Below are 24,840 nucleotides of genomic sequence, written 5' to 3'. Positions count from 1 at the left end.
GCAACGCACTGGGTGCCAATGACATTTCTAACCACGATATGAATGACTGACTAAGATCGGACAGATACTTTCAATAAATTGACTTAAACTGTTCTGACGTGACTATAATGTTCTTGAGTGTACAACCATAGTCCCATTCATTCATTCAAACTCGCTGCGCATAGAAACATAGAAACATAGAAAATAGGTGCAGGAGTAGGCCATTCGGCCCTTCTAGCCTGCACTGCCATTCAATGAGTTCATGGCTGAACATGCAACTTCAGTACCCCATTCTTGCATTCTCACCATACCCCTTGATTCCCCTAGTAGTAAGGACTTCATCTAACTCCTTTTTGAATATATTTAGTGAATTGGCCTCAACAACTTTCTGTGGTAGAGAATTCCACAGGTTCACCACTCTCTGGGTGAAGAAATTCCTCCTCATCTCGGTCCTAAATGGCTTCCCCCTTATCCTTAGACTGTGTCCCCTGGTTCTGGACTTCCCCAACATTGGGAACATTCTTCCTGCATCTAACCTGTCTAACCCCGTCAGAATTTTAAACGTTTCTATGAGGTCCCCTCTCATTCTTCTGAACTCCAGTGAATACAAGCCCAGTTGATCCAGTCTTTGTTGATAGGTCAGTCCCGCCATCCCGGGAATCAGTCTGGTGAACCTTCGCTGCACTCCCTCAATAGCAAGAATGTCCTTCCTCAGGTTAGGAGACCAAAACTGTACACAATACTCCAGGTGTGGCCTCACCAAGGCCCTGTACAATTGTAGCAACACCTCCCTGCCCTTGTACTCAAATCCCCTCGCTATGAAGGCCAACATGCCATTTGCTTTCTTAACCGCCTGCTGTACCTGCATGCCAACCTTCAATGACTGATGTACCATGACACCCAGGTCTCTTTGCACCTGCCCTTTTCCTAATCTGTCACCATTCAGATAATAGTCTGTCTCTCTGTTTTTACCACCAAAGTGGATAACCTCACATTTATCCACATTATACTTCATCTGCCATGCATTTGCCCACTCACCTAACCTATCCAAGTCGCTCTGCAGCCTCATAGAATCCTCCTTGCAGCTCACACTGCCACCCAACTTAGTTTCATCCGCAAATTTGGAGATACTACATTTAATCCCCTCGTCTAAATCATTAATGTACAGTGTAAACAGCTGGGGCCCCAGCACAGAACCTTGCGGTACCCCACTAGTCACTGCCTGCCATTCTGAAAAGTCCCCATTTACTCCTACTCTTTGCTTCCTGTCTGACAACCAGTTCTCAATCCATGTCAGCACACGACCCCCAATCCCATGTGCTTTAAACTTGCACATTAATCTCTTGTGTGGGACCTTGTCGAAAGCCTTCTGAAAGTACTCAAAAAATTCCAGAAGATTTGTCAAGCATGATTTCCCTTTCACAAATCCATGCTGACTTGGATCTATCATATTACCTCTTTCCAAATGCACTGCTATGACATCCTTAATAATTGATTCCATTATTTTACCCACGACCGATGTCAGGCTGACCGGTCTGTAATTCTCTGTTTTCTCTCTCCCTCCTTTTTTAAAAAGTGGGGTTACATTGGCTACCCTCCACTCCATAGGAACTGATCCAGAGTCAATGGAATTTTGGAAAATGACTGTCAATGCATCCACTATTTCCAAGGCCACCTCCTTAAGTACTCTGGGATGCAGTCCATCAGGCCCTGGGGATTTATCGGCCTTCAATCCCATCAATTTCCCCAACACAATTTCCCGACTAATAAGGATTTCCCTCAGTTCCTCCTCCTTACTAGACCCTCCGACCCCTTTTATATCCGGAAGGTTGCTTGTGTCCTCCTCAGTGAATACCGAACCAAAGTACTTGTTCAATTGGTCCGCCATTTCTTTGTTCCCCGTTATGACTTCCCCTGATTCTGACTGCAGGGGACATACGTTCGTCTTTACTAACCTTTTTCTCTTTACATATCTATAGAAACTTTTGCAATCCGTCTTAATGTTCCCTGCAAGCTTCTTCTCGTACTCCATTTTCCCTGCCCTAATCAAACCCTTTGTCCTCCTCTGCTGAGTTCTAAATTTCTCCCAGTCCCCGGGTTCTCTGCTATTTCTGGCCAATTTGTATGCCACTTCCTTGGCTTTAATGCTATCCCTGATTTCCCTTGATAGCCACGGTTGAGCCACCTTCCCTTTTTTATTTTTACGACAGACAGGAATGTACAATTGTTGTAGTTCATCCATGCGGTATCTAAATGTCTGCCATTGCCCATCCACAGTCAACCCCTTCAGTATCATTCGCCAATCTATCCTAGCCAATTCACGCCTCATACCTTCAAAGTTACCCTTCTTTAAGTTCTGGACCATGGTCTCTGAATTAACTGTTTCATTCTCCATCCTAATGCAGAATTCCACCATATTATGGTCACTCTTCCCCAAGGAGCCTCGCACAATGAGATTGCTAATTAATCCTCTCTCATTACACAACACCCAGTCTAAGATGGCCTCCCCCCTAGTTGGTTCCTCGACATATTGGTCTAAAAAACCATCCCTTATGCACTCCAGGAAATCCTCCTCTACCGTATTGCTTCCAGTTTGGTTAACCCAATCTATGTGCATATTAAAGTCACCCATTATAACTGCTGCACCTTTATTGCACGCACCCCTAATTTCATGTTTGATGCCCTCCCCAACATCACTACTACTGTTTGGAGGTCTGTACACAACTCCCACTAACGTTTTTTGTCCTTTGGTATTCTGCAGCTCTACCCATATAGATTCCACATCATCCAAGCTAATGTCCTTCCGAACTATTGCCTTAATTTGCTCCTTAACCAGCAATGCTACCCCACCTCCTTTTCCTTTTATTCTATCTTTCCTGAATGTTGAATATACCCCTGGATGTTGAGTTCCCAGCCCTGATCATCCTGGAGCCACGTCTCCGTAATCCCAATCACATCATATTTGTTAACATCTATTTGCACAGTTAATTCATCCACTTTATTGCGGATACTCCTTGCATTAAGACACAAAGCCTTCAGGCTTGTTCTTTTAACACCCTTTGTCCTTTTAGAATTTTGCTGTACAGTGGCCCTTTTTGTTCTTTGCCTTGGGTTTCTCTGCCCTCCACTTTTCCTCATCTCCTTTCTGTCTTTTGCTTTCGCCTCCTTTTTGTTTCCCTCTGGCTCCCTGCATTGGTTCCCATCCCCCTGCCATATCAGTTTAAATCCTCCCCAACAGCACTAGCAAACACTCCCCCTAGGACATTGGTTCCGGTCCTGCCCAGGTGCAGACCGTCCGGTTTGTACTGGTCCCACCTCCCCCAGAACCGGTTCCAATGCCCCAGGAATTTGAATCCCTCCCTGTTGCAACACTGCACTATCCTGCGATTCCTACTCTGACTATCACGTGGCACTGGTAGCAATCCCGAGATTACTACTTTTGAGGTCCTACTTTTTAATTTAGCTCCTAGCTCCTTAAATTCGTTTCGTAGGACCTCATCCCTTTTTTTTACCTATGTCGTTGGTACCAATGTGCACCACGACAACTGGCTGTTCTCCCTCCCTTTTTAGAATGTCCTGCACCCGCTCCGAGACATCCTTGACCCTTGCACCAGGGAGGCAACATACCATCCTGGAGTCTCTGTTGCGGCCGCAGAAACGCCTATCTCTTCCCCTCACCATTGAATCCCTAATCACTATTGCTCTCCCACTCTTTTTCCTGTCCTCCTGTGCAGCAGAGCCAGCCACGGTGCCATGAACTTGGCTGCTGCTGCCCTCCCCTGATGAGTCATCCCCCTCAACAGTACCCAAAGCAGTGTATCTGTTTTGCAGGGGGTTGACCACAGGGGACTCCTGCACTACCTTCCTTGCACTGCTCTTCCTGTTGGTCTTCCATTCCCTATCTGGCTGTGGACCCTTTCCCTGCGGTACGACCAACTCGCTACACGTGATACTCACGTCATTCTCAGCATCGTGGATGCTCCAGAGTGAATCCACCCTCAGCTCCAACTCCGCAACGCGGTCTGTCAGGAGCTGGAGGCGGATACACTTCCCGCACACGTAATCGTCAGGGACACCGGAAGTGTCCCTGAGTTCCCACATGGTACAGGAGGAGCATAACACCCGACCGAGCTCTCCTGCCATGACTTAACCCTTATATACACTTAAATTGGCAACAACAATGTTAAAAGTTACTCACTGATATAGAAGAGAAAAAAGAAAAACTACTCACCAATCACCAGCCAATCACTTACCTTCTTGGCTGTGACGTCACCTTTTAATTTCTTTCTACTTCTTTTTTGCCTTCTCCCTGTAGCTGCACAAGTCCCGCCTTTTATAGGCCTCTCCACGCACCTCCTCGACGCTGCTCCCGACTGCCGCCGACGCTGGGCCCTGGACTCCCTGCTGTGCCTTTTATAGGCCTCTCCACGCACCTCCTCGATGCTGCTCCCGACTGCCGCCGACGCTGGGCCCTGGACTCCCTGCTGTGCCTTTTATAGGCCTCTCCACGCACCTCCTCGATGCTGCTCCCGACTGCCGCCGACGCTGGGCCCCCGACTCCCTGCTGTGCCTTTTATAGGCCTCTCCACGCACCTCCTCAACGCTGCTCCCGACTGCCGCCGACGCTGGGCCCTGGACTCCCTGCTGTGCCTTTTATAGGCCTCTCCACGCACCTCCTCGATGCTGCTCCCGACTGCCGCCGACGCTGGGCCCCCGACTCCCTGCTGTGCCTTTTATAGGCCTCTCCACGCACCTCCTCGATGCTGCTCCCGACTGCCGCCGACGCTGGGCCCCGGACTCCCTGCTGTGCCTTTTATAGGCCTCTCCACGCACCTTCTCGATGCTGCTCCCGACTCCCTGCTGTGCCTTTTATAGGCCTCTCCACGCACCTCCTCGATGCTGCTCCCGACTGCCGCCGACGCTGGGCCCCGGACTCCCTGCTGTGCCTTTTATAGGCCTCACCACGCACCTCCTCGATGCTGCTCCCGACTGCCGCCGATGCTGGGCCCCGGACTCCCTGCTGTGCCTTTTATAGGCCTCACCACGCACCTCCGACGCTGCCGCCGACAACAGAATGAGTCGGAAAGTGATTGTGTGTCAGGCTGTATGTAATTTATCATGCTGCAAAGGGGCATTTTAGTTGCAAATATCCAGATAATTATTTCCACTTTTATTACGATTCTGTGAGCATTTCTGCCATTTAAAACGCATTTGGAACAATCGGCGCTCCCTGAAAATAGATAACACAGTTTTTAACTTTAAGTCCCAATTGAGTTCTCCTTCCCCTGCATTACCCAGAGACTGTCACTAACCCTGAGGTTTTGTACTAAAATCAAGGGCTTACAGTAGACAAAAACCTTGTAGTGATCTGTAAAGCAGCTGCAGCAGTGGTCAAAAAAAATCGGGGGCATGGCCTATGTAAATATGATCCTTTGACAGCTCCTGTGGGTGGGGACAGACTCCGAAGGAAGCCACCGGTTTCGCATGTGCTGCGTTCCCGGACTGCGTGACGTCATACGCTGCCCGGGAATTATCTTCACAGAATCGGAAGCTCAGGAGGGCGCAGGAGAGAATGGTTGGTGCGCATTTTTTTCCTTTATTTTACCCGATTGCCCACGGAAAGGCTGTTAGTGGAATTTCTGCCCCATTATAATTTTCTAGGTGACCTGTTACCACTTCCTTGATAATGGATTCCAGCATTTTCCCGTCGACTGGCCTGTAGTTCCCTGTATTCCCTCTCCCTACTTTCTTGAATAGTGGGTTTACATTTGATACCTTCCAATCCACTGAGACCTTTCTCGAATCTTGGGAATTCTGGAAGATCACAACCAAATTCATCCACTCTCTCTGCAGCCACATCTTTTAAAACCCTGCCATGAAGTCCAGAGGATTTATCGGCTTTTAGTCTCTTTAGTTTCACAAGTACTTTTTTTCTACTGATAATAATTAATTTAAGTTCCTTACTCTGATTAGCCCTTTGGTTCTGTAAGTGTTTCTAAATACCTAGTCCCCCGTCAGGACTTGGCGTCAGGATCTATAAGAACAAAATTACACACGGCACAGGGTTTTTGCTCAACCAAGATTTGTTCATTTTATTGAACATACACATACAACTACCTCCCTGTATAAATCACTTCGATCTATGTGGGACTAACAAACTCATAATACAAATCCATACGAAAAGGTCGTTTGCACAACTTGACAAAATTAAACTCGTTCGCAATTTGGTTGTTACGCATAAAGGGCTCAATTTTGGCCCACCTCTTTTTTCGACGCACTTACTGGAGATGTGCCATTTTTCTCCGTTCAAAAGTGCACCGAAAAAATTCCTCCCCACTTTGGCCTCTCCCCGGTCGTCGCACAGCGTGGCCAGTCGAGTCGGGGGTGGAGCCAGCGTCCTGCACTGAAACAGTGCCGGGACGTCTGCACATGCACATTGGAGTCGGGTCGCGAGTAGCGCCGAAATTTGGCATTCGTCCCTGCCTCGCTCTCGCTCCAGAGATGCCGCGTTCACCCACTCTCCTCCTCCTCCCCCCCACCGCCCCGTTCATTTGCAGCCCAACCTCTCTCTCTGTGGAATACAGATATCGCGTTGAATCCCGATGCCGATCGCTCCCTCCCCTAGCCCTGGCCGAGTGGACTCCCGATGCGCATTGTCGTGTTGCCCCTAGCCCAGGCCGAGTGATCTCCAGCACAGGTCGGCCCGCTGCCTTCCTGGACCGAGTTTTAAGAAAAAGGTAGGACTTACTTCAACTTTTTATTTGTTATTTAATTCTTAGAACTTTTTTGTTTGCAAGGTTTGGTGGTTTGTAAGGCTTGGTGCTTTAGGTGCAGGTCCTCTGCACTTATTTTATTTTTGTCGTTTCAGCTACCATGAATGCTTCTGTTGTATAGTAAATTAACTTTGCGAAGTTTGTCATATGATGTCCTGTACAGCTGTTTGATCCTATTCACATTCTTTAGTCATTAGGTTTCTTTATTAGTGGCCAAATTAAATTTTATCTTTTGAAACTCACTCGGCCAGGGCTAGGGGCGGGCGGGCAGCAGAATTGATAGAAATCATCCAGGCAGGAGAACTATCAGTTCTCCTGCCTGTCCGTAGCCTAGTCCGAATGGCCTCCGATGTACCTACCTGCGCTGATTTCTTAACTCTGCGTAAGTGTTTTCTGAAGTGGCCACATACGCTGGCCTAAGTAGATTTGGCATAACTATTAGCTGGCCAAAGTTGCCTAAATCTGCAGAACTGATGTAGGTGGCTGGTAACGCCCCCTTTTGATAAAAAAAAACTAAAATATCGTAACTAACTCACTTACACTAGTGCAAATTGAATGTGCAAAATGGGGATTTTTAAGATAGACCAGAAAAATCAAGTTACTCCAAAAAAAACAGAGCAACTCCTGGCCAAAATTAAGCCCCAAGTTATCCAGACCCAAACACAAAACCCTTTTATGATTCGGCTGGAACCATCATACAATCACCTGTGCTTGTTTCTGAGTTTGACTGTCGGCCCTTTCCTTGGGTTGCAGCTTGTGTCCCAAAAACTAGCTGACTTCTGTTGCTGTTCCTGTACTGTTCCTGTACTGCTGTGTTTTGCCTTCGAAAATGGGTCTTCTTTATACCAAAAAACAACTTGCAATCTTGGAACAGATTTAACACGTTGGGCGCATCAAATGTCATCTTCACCAGAGACAGTCCCTCGGAATCGAGGAAGACTTGCTTCCACTCTAAAAATGAGTCCTTAGGTGGCTGAACAGTCCAATATGAGAACCACAATCCTTGTCACAGGTGGGACAGACAGTCGTTGAGAGTAAGGGTGGATGGGACAGGTTTTTCGCACGCTCTTTCCGCTGCCTCTGCTTGATTTATGCATGCTCTCGTCGATGAGACTCGAGGTGCTCAGCGTCCTACCGGATGCACTTCCTCCACTTAGGGCGGTCTTTGGCCAGGGACTCTCAGATGTCAGTGGGGATGTTTCACTTTTTCAGGGAGGCTTTGAGGGTGTCCCTGTAATGTTTCCTCTGCTCACATTTGGCTCATTTGCCGTGAAGCAGTTCCGAGTAGAGAGCTTGCTTTGGGAGTCTCACGTCTGGCATGTGAACAATGTAGCCTGCCCAGTGGAGTTGATTAAGTGTGGTCAGTGCTTCAATGCTGGGGATGTTGGCCTGGTCAAGGATGCTAATGTTGGTGTGTCTGTCCTCCCAGGGAATTTGTAGGATCTTGCGGAGAAATCAATGGTATTTCTTCAGCGACTTGAGGTGTCTACTGTACATGGTCCTTGTCTCTGAGCCATACAGAAGGACGGGTATTACTACAGCCCTGTAGACCATGGTAGAGATTGGTGGCAGTTTTGAGGGCCTTGTCTTCAAACACTCTTTTCCTCAGGCGGCCAAAGGCTGCACTTGCACATGGGAGGCGGTGTTGAATCTCGTCGTCAATGTCTGCTCTTGTTGATAAGAGGCTCCCGAGGTATGGGGCATGGTCCATGTTGTCCGGGGTCACGCCGTGGATCTTGATGTCTGGGGGACAGTGCTGTGTGGTGAGGACAGGCTGGTGGAGGACCTTTGTCTTACGGATGATTAGCATAAGGCCCATGCAGTAAATATGTCGACTATATCCTGGAGTTCAGCCTCTGTATGTGCGCAGACGCAGACGTTGTCCGCGTACTGTATCTCAACGACAGAGGTTGGGGTGGTTTTGGACCTGGCCTGGAGACAGCGAAGGTTGATCAGGTTCCCACTGGTTCTGTAGTTTAGTACCACTCCAGCAGGGAGCTTATTTACTGTGAGGTGGAGCATGGCAGCGATGAAGATTGAGAAGAGTTTTGGGGCAATGACGCAGCCCTGTTTGACCCCGGTTCGGACGTAGATTGGGTCTGTAATGTATCCGTTGGTAAGGATCACAGCCTGCATGTCATCGTGGAGCAGGCGGAGGATGGTGCCGAACGTTTGGGTGCATCCGAAATGGAGGAGGACGCTCCATAGACGCTCGCGGTTGACAGTGTCAAAGGCCTTTGTAAGGTCGAAGAAGGCCATGTATAAGGGTTGGTGCTGCTCCCTGAATTTTTCCTGCAGCTGTTGCGCTGCAAAAATCATGTCCGTTGTGCCCCGTAGGGGACGGAATATGCACTGCGCCTCCGGGAGGAGCTCCTCAGCCACAGGGAGAAGACGGTTCAGGAGGACTCTAGCGACGACTTTCCCAGTGGTTGATAGCAGGGAGATTCCCCTGTAGTTGCCGCAGTCGGACTTGTCCCCTTTTGTAAAGATGGTCATGAAGACTGCACCTCTGAGATCTCCCGGCATGCTCTCCTCCCTCCAGATGAGAGCGATGAGGTCATGTATTCGTGCCAATAGTTCGTCTCCACCATACTTCAGTGCCTCAGCAGGGATTCCATTCACTCCCGAAGCCTTGTTGTTCTTAAGCTGTCTTAAGTTACCTTAGTCATTGTCCATGATTACTTTGGACACCGCCTGTCTGTCGGGTGAGATCCTTTAAAAAGTAACCTTCCCAAGATGACTTAATTGTTGGTTTCCAGTAGCATTCATATCCAACTGGTTCAGGATCCAGTCCATTGTCTAGGCCTACCCTGATATCAGCCTTTCTAAAGCCACAGTCCAAGGTACGCTTTTTACCCCTTAGGGGAAATTAATATATGAATGTTCTTGTATCTTTTCAGACAGAAAACCATTGACGGTGTGAATGTCTCTCTTCTGGTGTTCTGATAACGAATATCTCTTTGGCTCTCATTGTCTGGTGATTTAGATCGATGGCCGATGTCCTGTATCTTTGTCCCTCATGATGTTTTATGGTTTGGCTGCAGTGTATGAATTAACCCTTTCCTGCCCAGCTCTTTTTGTGGGCTGTAATGCAATTCTGGGTTTTTATATTTAATAGTCCAATTTTTACTGTTGCGGGGCAGGAACGGATCCTATAGTTCTCCACTATTTTTGGTATGCTTTTCTACTGTTTAAAATATCTGCCATTTCCTTATTCCTCATTATAATTTCACCTGTCTCAGCTTCTAAGGGACCAAAACTTACTTTTGCTACTTTCATTCTTTTTACATACTTCTCGAAGCTCTTACAAGCTGTTTGTTTATTGCTAGTTAATTCTCGTATTCTATTTTCTCACTTTTTATTAATTTTTTGGTCATCCTTTGCTGGTTTCTAAAGCTCTCCCAATGTTTAGGCTCACTACTATTTTTCACAACATTAGAAGAACATAAGAAGATAAGAAATAGGAGCAGGAGTAGGCCATTTGGCTCCTCGATCCTGCTCTGCCATTTAATGAGACCTTGGGCTCAGCTCCACTTCCCTTCCTGGTCCCCATAATGCTTCTCTCCCTTATCATTCAAAATTCTGTTAGTCTGCACCTTAAATATATTCAATGACCCAGCCTCCACAGCTCTGGGGGCAGAGAATTCCACAGATTTATAACCTGAGCGAATAAAATCCTCCTCAACTCAGTTCTAAAGGGGCCACCCCTTAATCTTAAACTATGCCTCCTAATTCAAGATTCCCCCATGAGTGGAACCATCCTCTCTGCATTTACCTTCTCAAGCCCCCTCAGTATCTTAAATGTTTCAATAAGATCACCTCTGATTCCTCTAAACTCCAATGAGAATAGGCCCAATCTGCTCAACTTTTCATCATAAGTCAACTCCTTCATCTCAGGAATTAAACGTGAACCTTCTCTGAACTGTCTCCAATGCAAGTATATCCCTCCTTAAATAAGGAGATCAAAACTATACGCAGTACTCTAGGTGTGGTCTCGCCAATACCCTGGAAAGTTTTAGCAGTACGTCCCTGCTTTTATACTCCATCCCCTTTGCAATAAAGGCTAATATTCCATTTGCCATCCTGATTACTTGCTGTACCTGCATTTTATATTTTTGTGTTTCATGCACAAGAACCCCCAGGTTGCTCTCTGCTGCAGCATTTTGTAAACTCTATCCATTTAGATAATAATTAGTTTTTTTATTTTTCCTGCCAAAGTGACACTTTCCCACATTATACTCCATCTACCAAATGTTTGCCCACTCACTTAGCCTGTCTATATCCCTTTGCAGATTCTTTGTGTCCTCCGCACAACTTGCTTTCCAACCCACCTTTGCATCATCAGCAAAGTTGGCTACATTACATTTGGTCCCTTCATCCAAATCATTCATATAAATAATAAATAGTTGAGGGTGCAGCACCAATCTCTGTGGCACTCCACTAGTTACCGTTTGCCAGCCGGAAAATGAACCATTTATACTGACTGTCTGTTTTATGTTAGTTAGCCAATCTTCTATCCATGCTAATATGTTACCCGCAGCTCTTATCTTGTGCAGTAACCTTTTATGTGGCACCTATCGAATGCTTTCTGGAAATTCAAATACACCACATCCACTGGTTGCCCCTTATCCACCCTTCTTGTTACATCCGCAAAGAACTCCAGCAAATTTGACAAACATGATTTCCATTTCATAAAACCATTTTGACTCTGCTTGACTACATTATGCTTTTCCAAATGTCCTGCTACTGCTTCCTTAATAATGAACTCCAGCATAACGACAGACGTTAGGCTAATTGGTCTATAATTTCCTGCTTTCTGTCTGCCTCATTTTTTAAATAGGGGCATTACATTAGCAGTTTTCCAATCTGCTGGGACTTCTCCAGACTCCAGGGAATGTTGGTAGATTGCAACCAATGCATCCACTATCTCTGCAGCCACTTCCTTTAAGACCCTAGGATGCAGGCCATCAGGTCCAGGGGACTTGTCCACTTTTAGTTCCATTATTTTACCAAGTATTTTTTCTTTAGTGACAGTGATTGTATTAAGTTTCCCCATCCCTATAGCCCCTTGATTATCTATTATTGGAATGTTTTTAGTGTCTACTACCATGAAGACCAATACAAAATATTTGTTCAAATCTCTGTCATTCCCCTGTTGTCCATTATTAATCCACCAGTCTCAAACTCTAGGGGACAAAAGTTTACTTTAGCTAACCTCTTCCTTTTTATATACCTGGCGAAGCTCTTACTATCTGTTTTTATATTTCTTCCTAGTTTATTCTCATAATCCATCTTCTCTCTCTTAATTCTTTTTTTAGCCTTCCTTTGCTGGTTTTTAAACATTTCCCAATCATCTGGCCTCCCATGAATCTTGGCTACATTGTATGCCATTGTTTTTAATTTAATACCATCCTTTACTTCCTTAGTTATCTATGAATGGTTTTCCCTTCTTCCCTTCTCTTAAAGATTTTCCTTCTCACGGGAATATATTTTTCTTAAGAGTTATAAAATATCTCCTTAAATGTCAGCCACTGCTCATTAACCATCTTATACTTGAATCTATTTTCCCAGTCCACTTTAGTCAACTTTGCTTTCATACCTTTGTAAACACCTTTATTTAAGATCAAGACACTGGTTTGAGTCCCAACTTTCTCACCCTCCAACTGAATTTGAAATTCGAGGGTGAGAAAGTTGGGACTCTTTCCAAAGTCTAAGATAGCCTGCTCCCTGGTTGGTTCCATAAGGTACTGTTCAAGGAAACCATCCTGGATACACTCTATGAACTCTTACTCAAGGCTATCTCGGCCAATTTGAAGTTTAAAATTGCCCATTATTTCGCCCATACCTTTTTTACAAGCCTCCATTATTTCTTGATTTATAGTCTGTCCAACAGTATAGCTATTGTGAGGGGGCTTATAGACTACACACACCAGTGACTTCTTCCCCTTATTATTTATTATCTCCACCCAAATTGATTCTACACCTTGATATGAGGCAATATAATTTCTCACTACTGGCCTGATTTCATCCTTTATTAACAGAGTTACCCCAATGCCTTTTCCTTTCTATCTTTCCTTCCAAATTGTCAAACAACCCTGAATATTCAGTTCCTAGCCTTGGTCACCTTGCAACCACATCTCTGTAATGGCTATCAGATCATACTCATTCATATCTATTTGTGTCATCAATTCATCTATCTTTTTACAAATGCTGCGTGCATTCAGATAAACTTATAATTTTGTCTTTTTACCATTTTTCCCTGCTTTGACTCATTTTCTGATACACTCTTATGTTTATACATTCTGTCATTTCCTCTCGCACTCTGGTTATCAGGTCTTTTCTTTTAATCTATTAATATCTTCCACTTCTTTCGTTAGCCATGGATGGATCACCTATCCCTTGGAGTTTTTTATTTCCCTATTGAATGTATATTCATTGAGAATTTTATAATATTTCTTTAAATATTTGCCACTGCTTATCTACCATCATATTTTTTTAATCTAATTTCCCCAATCTACCTGAGCCAGCTCACCCCTCATACCTATGTAATAGGCTTTTTAAGTTTAAGACACTGATTTCAGATTTAAGTATTTAACTCTCCAACTCAATGTAAAATTCTGTCATATTATAATCACTCTGCCCCAGAGGATCCTTTACTATGGGATTACTAATTAATGCTGTCTCATTACACAATACAAGATATAAAATAGTCTGTTCCCTGATTGGTTCCATGATGTATTGCTCCAGGAAACTGTCTTGAATGCATTCCATGAATTCATCCTCCAGACTTCCTTTGCCAATTTGATTTGTCCAGTCTATATGAAGATTAAAGGCCCCCATGATTATTGTAATTAACTTTACTACAAGCTCCTATTATGTATTGATTAATACTCTGTCCAATGGTATGGCTACTGTTTGGGAGCCTATAAAATACTCACTCCAGCGACTTTTGCCCCTTGTTATATTTTATCTCCGCCCATACTGATTCTACTTCCTGATCTTTTGAACCAAGATACTTTCTCACTACTGTTCTTATGTCATCCTTTATTATCAGGGCTAACCCTTCCTTTTGTATTCTGCCTGTTTTTTCAAAACATTAAGTATACTGGAATATTTAGTTCCCAACCTTGGTCACCCTGCAACCATGTCTCTGTAATGGCAATTAGATCAGAGATTTATCTCTATTTAGGCCCCAAATTTGTCTTTCTTGTTATGAATGCTTTGCACATTCAAATAAAAAGCTTTTAATTTTAATTTATTATGATTTTCCCCACTTTCAACTTATTCGCTGATACACTATTATCACTAAACTCTCCATTACTTCCTGTCACACTACTTATTTTTACCCAAATTGCTATACTGCTCCATTGCCTTGACTTTTCTCTTTAGATTTCTAAATTTCCCCTCACCTGACCCCTTCCCCCTTTTTATTCGATTCTCCAGGTCACTGGTCTCAGCCTGGTTTAAATGGAGTATGTCCCAATGGATCAGCTCCCTCTTTCCACAGGACATCCCTTGTTTAAACTTAAATCATATACATATATATTAAACATAACCAAAACAACATAGCGAGAGGTTAGGGTAGAATTTCTTGCACAGAGGTTTGTTAGGAAATGGAATGCCCTAGTACGAAGAGTGGTGGAAGCAAAATTCATTATCACTTTTAAAAGGGAAATGTAAACTTCAAAAAGTATGGGAAATGAACAAGGCAGTGGGATTAAATGATCATTCTCTCAGGAGTTGGCAGAGTAATAGGTTCGAATGACCCCCTTCTGTGCTGTAAAATTCTATAATTCTAAGAAATATCATCATGTTTAAATAAATACTGGGGTGCCGAACTCAGTGAAGGCCAAGTCTCACCCAAATGCCACCCAAAAGACTGCCGATTGCCGCTGCACTTTGGGCGGGAAATTGATGAAAAATAATTTGAAAGTTGGGCTGTCGGCAAACAAACGACGTACGACGTCAAACTGGGTAGGAGCGGGTGGAAGCTCGCAATCTCGGCAGCAAAGGCTCTTGCCACCAAAGTGCCACCAAGGATGGAGTCAGACCCATGGAGGGTCGAAGATGTTCAAATAAAAATTATTGGAAAATAAAATTGCCGAGAAGACCTTCAGGGGAACCCATTAAGGTAAGTCGCTGTGAAAATTTTTTTTTTTAAAGTTCACTAACTTTTTTTTCAGTTTTTTAAACTACCTTGGGGGTTAGACCAGCCTCCTTGTGGCGGTCCTTCCCCCTGCTGGCACCGACTCCCGCCTGCACCAATCTGGCATCTCGGCGAGCGGGAGGTCAATTGCGCCACTTCGCCGTCCGCTGACAGTTCCCACCCGCTCCAGCCCAAGAGCAAACTGGCATTGGGCACAACCCGGAGAGGAATGTCGGTGGATCTCGGTGGCAGTCGGCGACAGTGGGCGATAAGACCATCAACTTCAGCCCCTGGATCTTTTGCATATATATGAGAAAATATGCAAATACATTTCAGATTATTTCAACTCCATTAACCTATCTAAAGCCAATTATTGACATTTTAACAACCTCATGCTCATGATGGGAAGAATTTCTGAAGTGTGTTCAGGAGAACGTTCTTGATCAGTATGTTTCTGGCCCAACGAGGTTGGAGGCATTGCTGGATCTGGTTTTGTGGAATGAGGTTGGTCAAGTGGAGCAAGTTTTAGTAGTTAAGCATTTAGGGAACAGTGAACACAGTATCATAAGGTTTAGATTAGCTATGGAAAAGGAACAATCTCAAGTAAAAATGTTTACCTGGGTGAAGGCCAATTCCAGTGGGATAAGAACGGATCTGGCCTGGGTAAACTGGAATCAAAGATTGGCAGGCAAAACTGTAATGGAACAATGGGCTGCCTTTAAATAGGAAATAGTTCTGGTACAGTACATTCCCATTAGGGACACAGGCAGGGCAACTAAAGTCAGGGGTCTCTGGATGATGAAAGAGATAGAGAATATGATGAAGCAGAAAAAAAGCGCATATGACAGATGTCAGGTTGCAAATCTGAGAATCAGGCTATATATAGAAAGGTCATAGGAGATGTGAAAATGTAAATAAGATGAGCAAAGAAAGGGTATGAGAATAGAATGGCTGCCAACATGAAAGGTAATCCAAAAGTCATCTAAAAGTGGAGGGGTGGGGCGAGTTAGGGACCAAAAAGAAGACCTATGCATGGAAGCAGAGATATTAAACAATTATTTTGCATCTTTCTTCACCAAGCAAGAGGATGCTGCCATAGACATAGAGAAGGAGGAGGTAGTGGTGACCCTTGATAGGATAAATATTGATAAAGAAGAGGTATTTGAAAGGCTGGCTGTACTTAAAGTAGATAAATCACCAGGAGCAGATGGAATGCATCCTAAGATGCTGAAGGAATTGAGGGCAGAAATTGTGGAGGTACTGTCCATAATATTCCAATCCTCCATAGATACGGGTGTGGTGCCAGAGGAGTGGAGAATTGCAAATGTTGCACCATTGTTCAAAAAAGTGTGTATAGATAAACCCAGCAACTCCGGGCCAGTCAGTTTAAACTCAGTACTGGGGAAGCTTTTAGAAACAGTAATCAGCGACAAAATTAACTGTCAATTGGATAGGTGTAGATTAATTAAGGAAGGCCAGCATGGAGTTGTTGAAGGAAATCATGTTTATTCAACTTGATTGAGCTTTTGATGAGGTAACAGAGAGAGTTGATGAAGGTAATGCAGTTGATGTAGTGTACATGGATTTCCAAAAGGCATTTGACAAAGTGCCACATGATAAGCTTGCCATGAAAGTTGAAGCCCATGGAATAAAAGGGACATGGCAGCATGGATACTAAATTGGCTAAGTGAAAGGAAACAGAGTAGTGGTGAATGGTTGTTTTTCAGATTGGAGGATGGTATACAGTGGTGTTCCCCAGTGGTCGGTTCTCGGACCACTACTTTTCTTGATATCTATCAATGACTTGGACTTGAGTGGGTGCACGGACAGAGAGACATGGGGGGTATGTGTGCACAAATCGTTGAAGGTGGCAGGGCGGGTTGGGAAAGCAGTTAAAAAGGCTTACGGGATTCTGGGCTTCATAAATAGAGGTATAGAGTATAAAAGTGTGGAAATTATGATGAGTGTTAAATACTGGTTCGGCCCCAACTGGAGTATTGTGTCCAATTCTGTGCACCACACTTTAGGAAGGATGTGAAGGCCTTAGTGAATGTGCAGAAAAGATTCCAGGAATGAGGGACTTCCTTTACATTGATAGACTGGAGAAGCTGGTGTTGTTCTCCTTGGAGCAGAGAAGATTGAGAAGAGATTTGATCGAGGTGTTCAAAATCATTAGGGGGCTGGACTGAGTAGATAGAGTGCAACTGTTCCCTTTGGCAGAAGGGTTGAGAACCAGAGGACACAGATTTAAGGTGATTGGCAAAAGAACCAAAGGCGACGTAAGAAAAAACATTTTTACGCAGCGACTGATTAAGATCTGGAATGCATTGCCTGAAAGGGTGGTGGAGGCAATCTCAATTTTACCTTTCAAAAGGGAGTTGGATAAATATCTGAAGGAAAAAAAAATGTTGGGCTATGGAGAAAGGGCAGGGGAGTAAACTAGCTAAGAGTCTGCACAGGCTCAATGGGCCAAATGGTCTTTTTCCGTGTTGTAACCATTCAATGATTCCACAATAATTCTCAGATTACCAATTAGATGCTAATCCTCTGAATATATAATATTGAGGCTATATTACTAATCCAGGAGTCCCTGAATATCTCAATACATTTATGCTCTTCACCTTAGAATGTATGACATACAGTGTGTTCATGTAAATGGTGCTGACGTCCCTAACTTGATTAGAAGATATGTAACTTTTTGCAGTCACTTTAGGTTGCAAACATCAAGAATACAAAACTTCCTTCCAATGGAATCTACCAGTATCACCTCTCCAGAATCACCCAACATGCAGCAAATCTATGCATCCTAGCAACCAGCAAAGATAAGAGGTATAAATCTTTGCAGCAATCCCTAGAGGTTACTGATCATTTGTATGTGCTGGTCAGATGAACTCTTCCAAATCTAGAGGAGGAAGTTTAATTATAAAAGCAGAGGAAAAGAACAGTAACATTTTAGATTTAGGTTGTGGTTAATGCCCCGTATTTGTTTTAATGGCACGAACAGAGAACAAGACCATTAGTACAAAAAAGAATACCAATACTCAAATTCCAGATCTAAATTCTGTCAACTCAGCTTGAAAATGATTACTGTAGTAACAGAAGTAATTCTGTGGAAATTAAAGGATTAAATTGGAGAGAAATGTATAAAGGGTTTGCAGAAAATATATTAACAATAGTTTATAAAAACACAATTGTTTTTATTCTGACATGGATGTGTAGGAAAATAGCAGAAAACAGCAAAAAGCTATTTAAAAAAGTTTAGCTCATAAAAGCACAGCATAATAAACCAAATTAATTTCACAGTCTAAATGTGAAGATATAACACAGTAGAAAACCTCAATCAAATACTTAAAATAGATACAAGGGCATCATTTGCAAGACACAGACGAATGAATGAAAATAACTTAATGGCCCAGATTTTCTTGTGACGGTGAGATCAGTGATGGCTCAGTGCTGATCTCACCGTTGATAATTTCCTTCATATTTTTTAGCATTACTAATAAGAATATGTCACAGCAAGAATAGCAGCAAAACAGAAGCAGTGCAGTTAACGGCTGATATGTTTATCTCAGCTTTCAATACTACCAAATAATGAACAAACATTGAAACATGATAGGATTCCTGGCTGGATATTTGGCACAAGGTTTCCTCTCATGCACTGAACTTATTGTGAAAGATTGGAATTGATAATGCAGTGGACAGGACATTTTTATTTTCTAATGTACCCACTTTTAGCTCCTTGCAAACAAAGTAAAGAAATCAAGAAAATGGTAGAAAATGACAAAGGCTTAAAGGGATGCCAGGTTTTGACATGTAACTATAAAATGAAAGCATTTATGTTACAAAATCTAATTGGATCCTAGCCAGCACTGAAAATATGGGATGAACATCATATGTACTGACTTAGGGCTCAATTTTCTCAGGTCATTTGCGCCGTTTTTTCTGGCATATTTTTTTTTTCAAAGTTTCCCCCACGATCTGCACTGGTGTAATGGAGTTAGTTATGATTTTTCTAGGTGAGTTTCTTTAGACGTAATAATTTTTCGCAGTTTGGCCAAAAACTTTCCTCCGAGGTCAGCATATCTGGCCACCACCAAAAAACCTTCTGGTGAATTAGTAGAAAGCAGTGCACATTGACAAATCGCCACTGAAAGACACCATTGTTTTTAATCGAAGATTTTGGAGGGAGTCAAGAACACTCTAAAAATCCATAATAAAGTTCAACTTTTTTTTACCTGTCAATGTAGTAAATGGAATCTTTTTGCATTTCCGAAGTTTTCATTTTTTTTCTTACTTACACGCCACCACCAAACGTCTTCAAGCAATGCTGGAGGGTTGTAGCCAGCAGAATCGACTTCGTGCCCGGACACAGAGGCTCGGGGCTCGGCTGGAAAACAAGCTCGGGGGTGGGGGTTGGGGTTTGAGAGGGCAGTGCCCACCGATTGGAAACCTTCTGCAATGAGCTTGGGGGGTGGGTGGGGGGGGCGGTGAGGTGCCAATCGGAAAGCTTCTGAAGACTGCAATGAGTTTGAAGGTGGGGGCTGTGGCGGGGGGCGGGGGGGGAGGGAGGAAGTCAAAAGACTACAATGGATTGGGGGAGGGGAGGAGAAGTCACAAGACCTGGGTGTGGTCCATCCATACAGACCTTGGTGAGAGAGAACAAAAAACCTTTCTTGCCTACCTTCCTGCCATTTTGAGCTTCTTGCAAAGGTAAAATTTAACTATGGGAGCAATACTGACAATGCCATACCTTGTGCAAGCCTTCTGCATGATGGTGCTACGTAGGAGACAATTGATTCGATATCATTTCATGAAGAACATCAAAGCCCATAGGGTGCTGGGCAGGAGGCCTTATCCATGTCGGGTATATGGATGCAGGCGTTCATACCTGCAGCTGAGTGATGCCGATTGTGTCAGAAGGCTGCGTTTCTGCGAAGCAGTTGTAAGTGAGATTTGTGAGTTAGTGAAAGCAGACCTGCAACCTAGAAGCATCAGGAGGACTGCTTCGTCAGTTGAAGTGAAGGTTACAGCTTCATTTTCATTCTATGCCTCCGGATCATTTCAAGCTACAAATGGGGATGTGTGTGCCATCTCTCAACATGCAACACAAGTCTCCTATCAGCTGCTGCTGCCTCATGATGGCTAAGTTATGCAGCACACAACAGTGAACTGACCGACAATCACAGGGAAGTACAGCAAGTAGCTGTATTCGCCAGGTGATGGCTACACTGTATGCGCGGAAGAATGAATTTATAAAGTTCCCCATGACCACCCAGGGAATGTGTGACAGGGCTATGGGCTTCTCCAGGATTGCTGGCTTCCCAAAGGTACAGGGCTGCATTGATTGAACCCACATCGCTTTGCGAGCAGCTTTGGAGGAAACCGAGATGTACAGGAACAGAAAAGGCTTCAACTCTGTTAATGTGCAGCTTGTGTGTGACGACATGCATCGCATCATGTCAATTGATGCAAGATACCCTGGGAGCATCCATGATGTGTTCATCCTACGCGAGAGTGTTATATCTGCCAAGTTTCAGCAGCAGCCAGAAGGGCAGAGCGGGCTACTGGGAGACAAAGGGTACAGCCTCACCAACTGCCTCATGACGTCCCGACACGTAACCCTGATGGAAGCTGACCGGGAATGCAACATGTCACACATTGTGACGTGCAGCATCATAGAGAGGACCATTGGCACCTTGCATCAGCGTTTCTGATGTCAGGACCATTCCGGAGGCTACTTGCTGTACTCCCCTGAGATTGTCGGTCAGTTCACTGTTGTGTGCTGCATAACTTAGCCATCATGAGGCAGCAGCAGCTGGTAGGAGAAGACCCACCTGCGGTGAGAGTGGCTGACGATAATGATGACGAAGATGCAGATGACGAGCAGGAGGACGATGATGAGCATGAGGAAGCCATGCAAGTACCTGAACCCGAAGCATAACTGCGGAGGAGGGTGGGCTGTCGTGCCCCTTTAATGATTGCTCGAGCCTTACGTCAGCAATTCATCCGTGAACGCTTTTCTACTTGAAGGCTCAGCGACAACTATTCCACATGGGTCATGTTTACTGTTTGGACCTGTTCCATACTCTTGTGTTGTGTTAATGGAACAAATGATGGAAAGATTCTTCTTGAGTTCCAAAAGATGTGTTAATAATGGAACAAATACTGTAAATGATTCGGTTTTGATGTAGAATATATTTTATTCAAAGGTTTAACAAACTTAACTTTAATAAAATTATTCTTGTATCAAACTTTAAAGTTTTCAGTTATGATCACTTACAAACTTTAAGATCACTTAAAAACTTTAAGATCACTTGCGAATAAATGTGTAAATTTACATAACTTAAAAAAACTTTTAATTTGAAAACAGTTACAACAGTAACAATAATAATAACACAACAACAGCATTGAATAAATGAAAATATTCCTTACACTAACTACTTGACCAAGGTCCTGCCAGTTATTTTTACACTGGCCTCCAGATCTCGTGGTGGTCACCATTGCACCGTAATCTTCTGCAATTTGATTCCAGCCTTTCTTCATTTCTTTGAGTGGAACTTTTATGTGACCTCTGCTGGTATCCAGCTCCTGCCTTCTATTCTCAGTCACAGTAACTAGTGCCTCCACTTCATCCTGCAATAAATTTTTGGTCCTTGCACCACGTTGCAACTTGTATTGCTGCAGCTGCGATTTTTCCAATGCTCTCACACAGCACTCCTTCTCATACATACAAATGGCTCTTTAAAAATGGCTGATTGCCAACTTGGAGCTGTCATGCGCATGCATGTCCATTGCAACAATGTCAAAAACCTCACTTTTTTTGTCGTGCGTGCGCAGAAGCCGCAATATCGTTTTTTCGGCGCAGACAGCAGGCTCCACACCCGAGGTGACGGGACATGCGCGGCGCCAAATTTGAATTATAGATCGGGGAAACTTTGGCAAAATATTTCCAGCGTATTTCTGGCCTAGAAAAACGGGCGTAACTCTGGCAATATGCCAGAAAAAGGGTTTGGGCAAAATTGAGCCCAATATAGGTGTCTATTTTATTCGTGGATTAATCTATGTCCCACATTTAGGCAATCTCGATTTCAGAAATACTACTAATTTCAAAAGGGGCTATCATTGATTTGCCCCAAATATTTTGTCGTTAACTTGGACTGGTCAAATTAGTGCTCCTTGAAGAGAAAGAAAGAAATTGCATTTATATAGCACCTTTCACAACCTCATCCTGATCCAAGACAGAGATTGATAGATTTTTGATATTAAGGGAATCAAGGGATATGGAAATAGTGCAGCGAAGTGGAGTTGAGGTAGAAGATCAGCCATGATCTCATTGAATGGCGGAACAGGCTCGAGGGGCTGAATGGCCTAATCCTGCTCTTAATTCTTATGTTCTTATGTTATGTTCAAAGTGATTTACAACCAATAAAAAACTTTTGAGGTGTAGTCACTGTTATTATGTAGCAAACGAGGCAGCCAGTTTATGCACAGTAAGGCCCTAAAAATGAGAAATGAATAGCGTTATGTATGTAAACATTGTAACTGTGTAAGACTTATCACCAGAGGGTGCAACTGTTGGAGGCCCAAGGGTCACCTGCACACCTCGTGCAAGGGAGTATAAAAGGTTGTCTGCCATGCTGCTTCAGCACTCTGGAGTTGTATTAAATAGACTAAGTTCACATCAGTTTTAGCTCACAGTACTCAGTCTTGTGGAGTTCTTCCATACTTAACAACCAGATAATCTGTTTTCATGATGTTGGTTGAAAACTCCCCTGCTCATCTTTAGAATAGTGTCATGGGATCTTTTATGTCCACATGAAAGAGAAGAATGGGCCTCACTTTAACATTTCATCCAAAAGACAGTGGGGGTAATTTTAATCTCAAAGAGAAAACCTGTCAGTAATTATTTATCTAAAGTTCTACTCTAGCTATTTTTTTATTCCGTTTTTTCTTTAGGTTCAATACTAAAAGAAATCAGAGCATTCATGTGCTATTGCCATACTTTCAACAGGCAGAACATTTCAAATGGCAGTTCCACAGCTGAATAAAGATCTTCTCTCCCTGCTTCCCAACCTTTTACTAATTGAGCAATTTTCAATTCAGGTGCCGATTGGGCAGGCAGCGGGGAACGCGATCACACCATTCACCCGATGGCACCAGCGAGAGGCCCATTCAATTTTCATAATCAAGCTTCATCATAATATATTCGGGAATATTCTGAGTGTGCGTTTAATACTGACAAGACAGCATGACGATTGAGGTGGGTCAGGGTCATGAAATCCGGCGGCTCCTCCAGAACTACAAATAAAGGAGGAAGAGGCAATCCAGGGGAGGGCTACTGGACATAAGAACATAAGAAATAGGAGCAGGAATAGGCCATTTGATGAGCCTGTTCCATTATTCAATAAAATCATGACTGATCTGATCATGGGCTCAGCTCCACTTCCCTGCCCGCTCCCCATAACCCTTTACTCCTTTATCACTCAAAAGTCTGTCTATCTCCGCTTTAAATATATTCCACAGCTCTCTGGGGCAGAGAATTCAACAGATTTACAACACTCTGAGAGAAGAAATTCCAACTCATTTCCATTTTAAATGGGCGGCCCCTTATTCTGAAAATAGGCCCCCTAGTTCTAGAATTCCCCGTGAGTGGAAACATCCTCTCTGTATCTACTTTGTCGAGCCTCCTCATTATCTTATATATTTCAATAAGATCTCCTCTCATTCTTCGAAACTGCGATGAGTATAGGCCCAACCTACTCAACCTTTCTTCATAAGTCAACCCCTTCATCTCAGGGATGCCCCACAGTGGCTGAGCAGACTTTTGTGGGGTCAGGAGAAATGTTCAGTGTTTTATCTCTTTTACTGGCAGATTAAGTAAACTTTCAAAATCTGCAAACAATTACAAAACTAAATATCTGCAAATGTACTCATCCAAACTAAATGGGGGGAGAAATTCACTATGGGACGTTAATTTTTAAAAGTTTGAAAATTTAGCGCCAGGTCCTAAAAATGTCAATCTTTCAAAAAAATTACCACTTGCATGCCAAGAAGGAAGTGGAGCGCTAAATCAAGCCCTCCCCTTTCTTCTTGGAGCGCATATTGGCGGCAGGCAGGGTGGAGACTTCAGCAGCGCTGCAAACTGGGCTGTGCAGTGCTACCACGTTAAAGGGAAGGGCCATCGCTGCAGGCTCTGCAATTTAAAAGGTACCGACCTGGACCATCAAGGGAGCGGCGATCCCACGCAATCAGCCTGGCACTCAAGCACAATGCCGGGCTGAACGATCGCGGGCAGGAACCTGCAGAAAAAACGGCGACGAGAAAGGTAATTTTTTTTTTTATATACCTTGGCCACCTAACCGTTACTCATCGGCAGCTTCCAAATCCACACCTCCGACTGTTTTTGCCCGGTGCTGCTGAAGGGGGCGGAAGTTAATTTTGGTTCAGCGGCGCTTCCGAGGTGATGAGGTCATGATCTCTGAGTGAAGGAGATCGGGGTGCAACGCTGTCGCACCGCTGCAAAACTCCCGCCAAATAAGGTGGGAGTCGATGTCATCGTCGCTACCGGTCGCAAAACCATTTGCGACCACAAAGGCACCCAATTTCATCCCCGAACTAATTTATTCTAATCTTGTTATGTGTTTGAGCTTGACAGAGAAATCCTAGCAAATGTTTATCCAGCAGTAAACATAGGAAAGTTTCATTTTACTCAAGACTTTTCTTGTTAGTTCACTCAGCCGCACATCTACATTTATTATTCTTTGATTATGAAATGTTCCCTTTTCTAAACTTTCTGCATTATAAAATTGGAAGCATGTGCCAAATTCTACAGAAAAAGTGACAACCAAATTAACTTATACTCCTTCATGACAGGTGTGTGACTAATGATTTTTTTTTCCATTGTGTTCCATTTTGTGATGATTAATGATTGTGGATATCCCT

At 43.8% G+C, this 24,840-nt stretch overlaps 1 long non-coding RNA gene across 1 annotated transcript in view; it reads right to left on the bottom strand.

Annotated features, from left to right (window-relative positions):
• Nucleotides 1–24,361, bottom strand: part of LOC139259500 (uncharacterized) — a 59,609-nt gene extending 35,248 nt beyond the window's left edge. The window contains exon 1 of the long non-coding RNA XR_011592580.1: nt 24,245–24,361. This is a non-coding gene — a long non-coding RNA (uncharacterized lncRNA). The remainder of the gene's footprint in view (nt 1–24,244) is intronic.
• Between the last annotated feature and the right edge of the window lie 479 nt (nt 24,362–24,840).

Source organism: Pristiophorus japonicus, chromosome 1, assembly GCF_044704955.1.
Source record: "Pristiophorus japonicus isolate sPriJap1 chromosome 1, sPriJap1.hap1, whole genome shotgun sequence".
NCBI lineage: Eukaryota > Metazoa > Chordata > Chondrichthyes > Pristiophoridae > Pristiophorus > Pristiophorus japonicus.
The sequence above is the reverse complement of the archived record's forward strand: the minus strand, read 5'-3'. Positions and strand labels throughout refer to the sequence as shown.